Here is an 8,682-nt window from a genome sequence, read left to right as displayed (position 1 = left end):
TCTGCTGAATATTAAAAAAAATAAGGAAATTACATAAAAAGCCTTCTTAAAGTTAAATATGATGTATTAAATTGTACATTAATTACACTGAACATCAACGATGCTACATTCAAGCTCAATTAAATAGGATAATTAAATGCCATCTGAAAGTTATGTATGAGTATTGAAATATGTGAAACTTAAACCTTCCTTAAGGTTAAACAAAGGTATTATAATTTAGGTAAATTATATTAGCTAGTTCGGAAGTGATTAGGTAGTGTAAGGAAGAAGAATTGATGGGAATGCTTAAATTAATAATCCTTTGGTTCCCAGCTCAATGAACAAAGAGATTTTAATGGTTTGACAGCTGATGACAGTCCAACACTGCCTCAGCTTGCACAAGGAAAGCTAACCTATCAAACTAAATGGAAAGTGACAGGATATCATCCTGACAGCAGATTGAAAGTTGACTAGTAAACAATGATGTGTGAGGGACCAAATCATGCTAAGCCAAGCTGTCACTGCTGACGTGCAGACAAGTGGCAACATGAAAATCTAACTTACATGATTCAAATGAGTTCAGGAGCAATGGCTGCAAATGTTTTCAGAAGTCACACAGTTAAATGGTTGGCACTAGTCCTGTAAAGTTGTTAAGAGGGCTATTGACATCAGCCATGCAATATTACTGGTCTGTAATGCTAGCAAAGATAACACTTGACTTTTCAAGATATGGGCAATTGAATCTCCTTTTCAACAGCATTAATAATTTCACTTCTAGGCCTCCATTGCCCCATGGTTTACGTAGTTACACATCCTCATTAATTGTATATAAAAAATATATTAAAGGCTACTTTTGGGAACATTTATTTATCTTCATTTCCTGGACAAATCTGCTCTGAAAACAAAGGAAGCTCAGTCTGTGAAATAAAGGAATACAATCTTGTTTTCATGTGGCTAACTTAATTTTGAAATAAGATTTTAATAAAGAGGAAAACATTTAGCAGCAAGCATAATCGGTAACACGATAGGATCACTGTGTCCTTCTCTTTAGAAGTTTGTAACAAGAGATGCAAGTCATTACATCAAGGATGATATTTTGGGCTTGATTCTGTGGTAAGATGTTCCTAGTTCAGAATAGTGCTTGCAGGGAACAATGGCCAAAAAATCACAATCTTCTTTCTTATAGAGTTTCCAAGGCAATCATTAAGAAAACGTTACGAGTAGAGTTAGCTATTGAGTTTATTAGTTCTAGCTTATTAATGAATCATTACTTTAAGCTACAGGGAAAACAAAAGTAGTGACGGCATGTTTTACCTTGTGGAGATAATAGACTTGTGCTGTAACAGTAACAAAGCATAAGACCGCAACATGATAAACAAAATCAAAAATTCAAGAAATGTAGCATGGAGAGCAAAATGTCTGAACTTAATAATCATAATCATTCAAATTTTTAACAAACCACAACTGTGGTGAAGTACAAATGTTTTAAGTAGATGACTGCCTACTGAAAAAAAGGATATCTTTTAAAATCTCAAAAGCTTAACAGTAAACCTCCGGTCATTTCTGTTTTTAAAAAAATGGTTCAGTAAGTATTTGAATCATTAGCTTCCTTGTGAGTTTCTTTAAGGAAGACTTATGCAATTAAGCAAGCCTTTAGCAATACTTTTTTTTAATAACGCGAGGATGTTTTTGCATAGTTTTTGCAATGTCCCAGCTAAAATCAGTAAACCAGCATCGATTGGGGGTTGAATCTGGAAAATCCTGGCCTGTGACTCGTCTGTTCATTATTTAACTGGCTGAGACATTTGAAGGGGAATACGTCTAATTTGTATCCACATAGGTGTCCATATTTCATTAGGAAAAAATCTATCAGTCTTTTAGGTTTACTTCAAATCATTGCAATTAAGTTTGGGAAAGATGCTCAGACTTGTTACTTCTCGTGTGTTTATCATTAGTGTTGGTACGCAAGCATGGTTTGTTTTTTTATGTTTATATTTTCACACTTCCTGCCTTTGACACAATATAAAATGGAACATGAGGGAAAACTGAGTGCACAGAGATTTCCTTGGTGAATAGATCGTTCTGGGTTGAGAAAATAGGAGGTTATTACAGTAATACTGATTGCGTTGTGTTACCTATGACAATAATGTAGCACTTAGGGTAAGTACTGCAGCTGAATGTTATAATCTATTAAGGACACAGCAAACAGAATAAGCTAAATTGATTAAAACGTCAAATGAGGACGATTATTGGAGTGTAGCTCTTATTTAAATATGCTAAACTCTGTCACTTTTTCTGAGGCCAAATGCTTTAATTATCTAACTAAAATTGAAAATTCTGTTGAATATCTCCCAACCTTTTACACCATGACTTGTGACATTATTTTTCCTTAGTTGCGACACATTCAACCTCGGGTCTTTGTTGTCCCTAACCATGTTAAGGAATTTGATATATCATCGTTGTTTTAATCCATACCTGAGCTTGCTTTAAAATTACGGTTTTATATGTTAATATATGACAAACCAGTTGAAGGAGCAATGCAACATTATTTAACTTAGTATTGAACAGCTTAATTCAGTGGCTGCAATAAATTGCTGTACATGAATAGGGATGATGGCCTATGGACTTTTGTTGAGTTGGGATGACTCAGGAGCTCTATAAAAACGGCAGATGGATCCCAATTCCAGGATTCCTGACCCAATCCCCAGGCTGTCTGATTTTTGGGAGTGCCTTTAAAGGTTAAAGGCTGGTTCCTGCCAAAACCCTGCAACCAGCAGTCCCGACCTGGCCTGCTCCATTGCGGAGATAGGCATGTCCTACTACTCCACAATTTTCAGGGAGTCATGCCAGGTTTTTGAAGAGTCGTGGTTCATGGCTCCTTTGAGGAGTCATGAATGCTAATCTGCATGATAGCACCTTAAAAAGATAAGTTCAAATGGTGTCGTGTCTCCATGCCAAGCTCTGCCCTTCAACCTACCCCCATGGCCCATCTTGCCTCCTCTGCCAAGCCCTGCCCTTCCACCCGATCCCGCCACCCCCTCCCCCCCCACCCACCCCACCGCCATGGCCTCCCATACACCAGATGAGAAGTAATGGCACTTCCATGCCCATTGACCCATTATACACAGTATATAACCAATGAAACCCATAGTGACAGCTTTTAAAGAAGTAATTCATTCATTACTCTCCACTATACATCTTAAAATTTTAAAAGTCATTTCACTTAGAAGGCAATAAAAGTGTCAATCGTCCAAACCCTTTAAAGTATCGATAACAAAACTGACAAACACTTGAAGCCACTTAATCTTGTGTAGATAAACATTGTGAAATTGACCACAGAATTCGTAGAGCCTGAGCTGTCAATAAAGCAATGTTTTCTCTGGGGCACAGCTGTTTCAACAAGCGTAATGGGTGCCTGGGCTCTCACCTAGACCTCATTATGTAAGCATTGGAGGTATGAGGGCGCATAGGGGCTGGGTTTGCGGGGGGTTGGGGTGGGGGGGGATGAATGAGATGGAATGGATGGGACCTGGGGAGTGTTTGGAAGGTGAGCATGAGGGCTGGAGGGCATTTCTGTTTTTAACATAAATGGGAAGAAGTCCGACAGCACAAGGTTGGGCCTTTTAAGCCACTGCCTCAACACCTGGCAGCCTCTGGGTCTTGCCTCCAGCCTGCATCCGACCCCTGGCAATGAAGATCCCACCTTTATGGCCACTCTCTCTAGAGGTGGTGGACCAAGCTAAGGATTTTCCTGATTCCCCTTATCCACCTTAAGGATGAAAGTTCAGGCTGATATGTTTATTTGCAGCTCAATGATAAATATCCATTATTTGGTTGATTTTACCTCCAAATATTGAATCCTATTCAAGGCAAGATGACGTCTCTCCACCCCTAATTAATTATTCGTTTCCACCTGTATTTTTTTTTGAATGCCTTTGGATGGATATGATCTTCGTTCAGATGCATTGTTTCCTCATGTGATCTGCCAGATGGTTAGAAATCTCTGCGGCTTAATTTTTTTCCAAGATTTAGGCATTGTGAGTGCCTTTCAATAATAAAGTCTCTTGAAGTTTTCCTATTAGCATCTTCAGGAAATGATCAAATGATCATTGTGATGTAATATGGTTGACATATTATGGGCATAAAAACAAAAAAACTGCGGATGCTGGAAATCCAAAACAAAAACGGAATTACCTGGAAAAACTCAGCAGGTCTGGCAGCATCGACGGAGAAGAAAAGAATTGACGTTTCGAGGCCTCATGACCCTTCAACAGAACTTGAGTTCGAGTCCAAGAAAGAGTTGAAATATAAGCTGGTTTAAGGTGTGGGGGGTGGGGTGGGGGGTGGGGGGGCGGGTAGAGAGAGAGAGAGAGAGAGAAGTGGAGGGGGTTGGTGTGGTTGTAGGGACAAACAAGCAGTGATAGAAGCAGATCATCAAAAGATGTCACAAACAACAGGACAAAAGAACACATAGGTGTTAAATTTGGTGATATTATCTAAACGAATGTGCTAATTAAGAATGGATGGTAGGGCACTCAAGGTATAGCTCTAGTGGGGGTGGAGAGAGCATAAAAGATTTTAAAATATTTAAAAATAATGGAAATAGGTGGGAAAAGAAAAATCTATATAATTTATTGGAAAAAAACAAAAGGAAGGGGGAAACAGAAAGTGGGTGGGGATGGAGGGGGGAGCTCAAGACCTAAAGTTGTTGAATTCAATATTCAGTCCGGAAGGCTGTAAAGTGCCTAGTCGGAAGATGAGGTGTTGTTCCTCCAGTTTGCGTTGGGCTTCAGTGGAACAATGCAGCAAGCCAAGGACAGACATGTGGGCAAGAGAGCAGGGTGGAGTGTTAAAATGGCAAGCGACAGGGAGGTTTGGGTCATTCTTGCGGACAGACTGCAGGCGTTCTGCAAAGCAGTCGCCCAGTTTACGTTTGGTCTCTCCAATGTAGAGGAGACCACATTGGGAGCAACGAATGCAGTAGACTAAGTTGGGGGAAAAGCAAGTGAAATGCTGCTTCACTTGAAAAGACTGTTTGGGCCCTTGGACAGTGAGGAGAGAGGAAGTGAAGGGGCAGGTGTTGCATCTTTTGCATGGCATGGGGTGGTGCCATAGGAGGGGGCTGAGGAGTAGGGGGTGATGGAGGAGTGGACCAGGGTGTCCCGGAGGGAACAATCCCTACGGAATGCTGATAGGGGGGGGGGGTGAAGGGAAGATGTGTTTGGTGGTGGCATCATATTGGAGTTGGAGGAAATGGTGGAGGATGATCCTTTGAATGCGGAGGCTGGTGGGGTGATAAGTGAGGACCCTATCATGTTTCTGGGAGGGAAGAGAAGGCATGAGGGCGGATTAACTAGCTAGCTTTGGGCCTTCCCTGGGATCCAGGACCACGGGGGGGTGGAAATCCTGCCTGCTGAAAGCTGCCGCCCAATCAAAGACCAGCAGCACTCCATTACAGGCAGAACCGCTGGGAGTGCTGAAAGCTGCCGGTAATGCAGCCAGGGAGAGGCCTAGTATCTCCAAAGGACCCAGGCCATGGGTGAGTGAGGGGGATTGTGGAGGAAGGGGAACACCGGAGACGGGGAGCAGGGAGGTTGGAGGCCAAGACAGCGGGGTGTCTTTCAGTGGAAAGACACTTGACCCACGCCCCCAGTGCTGTGACCCTTGATTGGACGTGAAGTGTCTTTGAAAGAGGTACTCCTATCCCGAGAAAGCCACAGGCATGCCTGACAGGGTTTGCCTCGCGGCCTTCTGGAGGCACGGGAAAGTTGTGGCACTTGCATGTAATCCCTGAGCCAGCTCTAAGTTCAATTGGGCTCAGGAATAATTGGAGTCAGTTGGCTCAATAGTCAGTCTAATTGATAAACTGCTGTGAGCAGGTGAGTTTTGGGCCCCGTCCCACCTCTAACTGAATCGTGAGAGTTTTTCCTGTGCCAGAAGACTGTGCAGCCTTTCCTGTGGTTCAGTGGGCCCAGGTGCCATGTTTTCCATCGTGACGGGCTGCATTAAATGCATCCCTACATTTCTCAAACAATTAGGGCCTGACTTTTATTATGAATAATTGTTTATTAACTTAATAATTAATTTTATAATTAATTTATTCATTTTGATGAAAAGTTACATGAGGAAAAATGTTTGGATAACTGCAATAGCCACAGCTGAAGGAAACATGGTGATACAATACAGCACCAACAAACAGGCCTATGGAATCAACTGAATTCCCACTCTCAGTTGAATTGCTAAATGGCAGCTGCTCTCCTCTCCATGAGAGAAACAGTAACCTAGAGGGAAAGTCATGATCAAACTGCTCTCCTACCTCCTCATTGCCAGTTCATATCTTCACTAATGAGGTCCAACATTAGGTAGCTTGTTCATAAAGCCTACAGGGTATGTTTGAACTAGAAAAATATTTTTAAGGAGAAAGATAAATAATGCATCATGAAAACTATCTCCCAAAACTAACAAGGTTTTGAGAAATCAGGAATATAAAAGATTTGCATTGCACATTTCTTTGGCAGGTGGTCAAACAGATTTACTAGTGATGGAAAGTTCATTAATCAAGAAAGCAGATTTACCTTGTTTGTATCATATATCAGAGTTAACCTAGTGTAACCACTTACAGTCGATGCAGAACAGTAAGATGGCCACACACAATTGCAGAATGCAGTAAAATTAGTATGAACCTATTATTAAAGGTAATTAAAGTGTGCTGATAATCTCGTGCTTGTTAACATTCTATCAATCTACTTGGCTTTGAATCCATTGAATGCAAACCTGCTTCAACCAGATAAAAGAGTTGTTAGCTCCTTCAGTAGAAGAGTGGAGCAAATCTTTGGCTCCAAATCAACTTCAATGTAGTTCTTGAATTTCCATGGTTTCTGCAGAGAAGAGAAAATTATTAAATAGAAATTTATTTTGGATACCTGCCGTTCTCATCAGCTTGTTACTGGGAGGCTTATGACTAAGCTTCAGTCAGCTCATTTCTATCAAATAGTTGAAGGGGACAAGACCAGGCTAGTTCACTTTTGTTTTAGCATGAGTCAAAATTAAGTCCTAAATTGAAAACTGATGTCATGAAAATGAGATAATGAAAATTTACTAGTGAATAATTTTGTATTGGATGTTATTTAAAGCATCTCATATGATTTTCTGCAAGATATTTCCCTTTCTAACATAAATAGCCAGGTAGTGAATATGTGTGCAGGTTACTCCTTTTCTGGAATTTTCCCAACCTCCCACCATGTGACCTTTGATAAGATGGCTGCTAATGGCAGAAGATCATGGGGAGACTGCCTGTTTGCAACTTCTGTATGAGAACAACTAACTTAAGGCTTCATAAGTGAATGATATTGCCATCTTCTAATAGTGAAGTAACCCAGATTGATATGAAAAGCAGAACAGAAAACAGAACCAAATATTCAGCATAAGGCAGCATCTGTGGAGAGACGAAGGAGATCTATGGCTCTACATCATGATTGATGGCAGACTCTGTATTTTTTGTTGTTATATTTAATTTGTATCATTGCTTCCGAGCCATTATTTTGACACAGAATGAAGCTGCACTTAGTTCTTGGCCATTTATAGCGGTTTAAAACACAGTAATCTAGTTATATTTTAATTTAAATTAAGTTGCACAATTGTAGAAAAACTGCTATCATAAAAAAAGAAAATTCTAAGTCTAACTTAAAGTTTCTGATGGTAAACCAAAAGTCAATTCGAGCTGATGAATATGAAAAAGTGCTGAATGTTGCATTATGGAACAATATGTTGTGGAACCAACTAGGGAAAAAGCTATTTTAGATGCAGTATTCTGTAATGAGGCAGGATTAATTAATATCTTACAGTAAAAGATCTGCTGGGAAAAATTGATCATAATACAATTGAGTTTCATATTAAGTTTGAAAGTAATAAACAAGGATTTTAAACGTCAACACGGCCAGTTACATAGGCATGAGAGGAGAGCTGGCAAAGGCTGATTGGGTAAGTAGACTAAAAGATATGGCAATATATAAACATTGGCAAACATTCAAAGAAGCAGTTCAACATGTTGAACAAAAATTCATTCTATTAAAAAGCAAAAACTCAGTGAGAAAAATCTATCCATGGCTTCCTGAGCAAGTTGAGGATAGTATTAGATTAAAAAATGAGGCTTGTAATGCTGCAAAGAATAGTAGTAAGCCTTAGGGTTGTGAGTATTTTAGAAACTAGGAAAGGGCTACCAAAAATTGATTAAAAAAGGAAAAAGTAGAACACGAAAATAAACTAGGCCGGAATACCATAAGATCATAACAATAGGAGCAGGAGTAGGCCATTTGGCCCATTGAGCCTGCCCTGCCATTCAATGAGAGCATGGCTGATCTGATTGTGGCCTTAACTTTACCTTCCTGCCTCTACCCATTACCCTTAACTCCCTTGTCGATCAAAAATCTATCTGGCCCAGCCTTGAATATATTCAATGACCCAGCTTCCATTGCTCTCTGTGGAAGAGAATTCCAAAGACTAATGACTCTCTGAGGGAAGAAATTTCCTACTTCCTTCTTAAGTGAAAGCTTCCTTATTTTTAAACAGTGTTCCCTAGTTCTAGGTTCCCCCAAGAGAGGAAACGACCTCCAGGCATTTACCTGGTCAAGCCCCCCGAGAATCTTCTTTGTTTTAATAAGTTCACCTTTCCTCATAAGACAACTACTTCATCCCAGAAATCAG

General features: G+C 40.2%; 1 long non-coding RNA gene across 1 annotated transcript in view; it reads left to right on the top strand.

The window, feature by feature from the left end:
* The first annotated feature begins 2,006 nt into the window (after window positions 1-2,006).
* Window positions 2,007-8,682, top strand: part of LOC121278322 — a 61,660-nt gene continuing 54,984 nt past the window's right edge. Inside the window, exon 1 of the long non-coding RNA XR_005943103.1 lies at window positions 2,007-2,139. This is a non-coding gene — a long non-coding RNA (uncharacterized LOC121278322). The remainder of the gene's footprint in view (window positions 2,140-8,682) is intronic.

Source organism: Carcharodon carcharias, chromosome 5, assembly GCF_017639515.1.
Source record: "Carcharodon carcharias isolate sCarCar2 chromosome 5, sCarCar2.pri, whole genome shotgun sequence".
Lineage (NCBI taxonomy): Eukaryota > Metazoa > Chordata > Chondrichthyes > Lamniformes > Lamnidae > Carcharodon > Carcharodon carcharias.
This window is presented reverse-complemented; position numbering and strand designations above follow the sequence as displayed.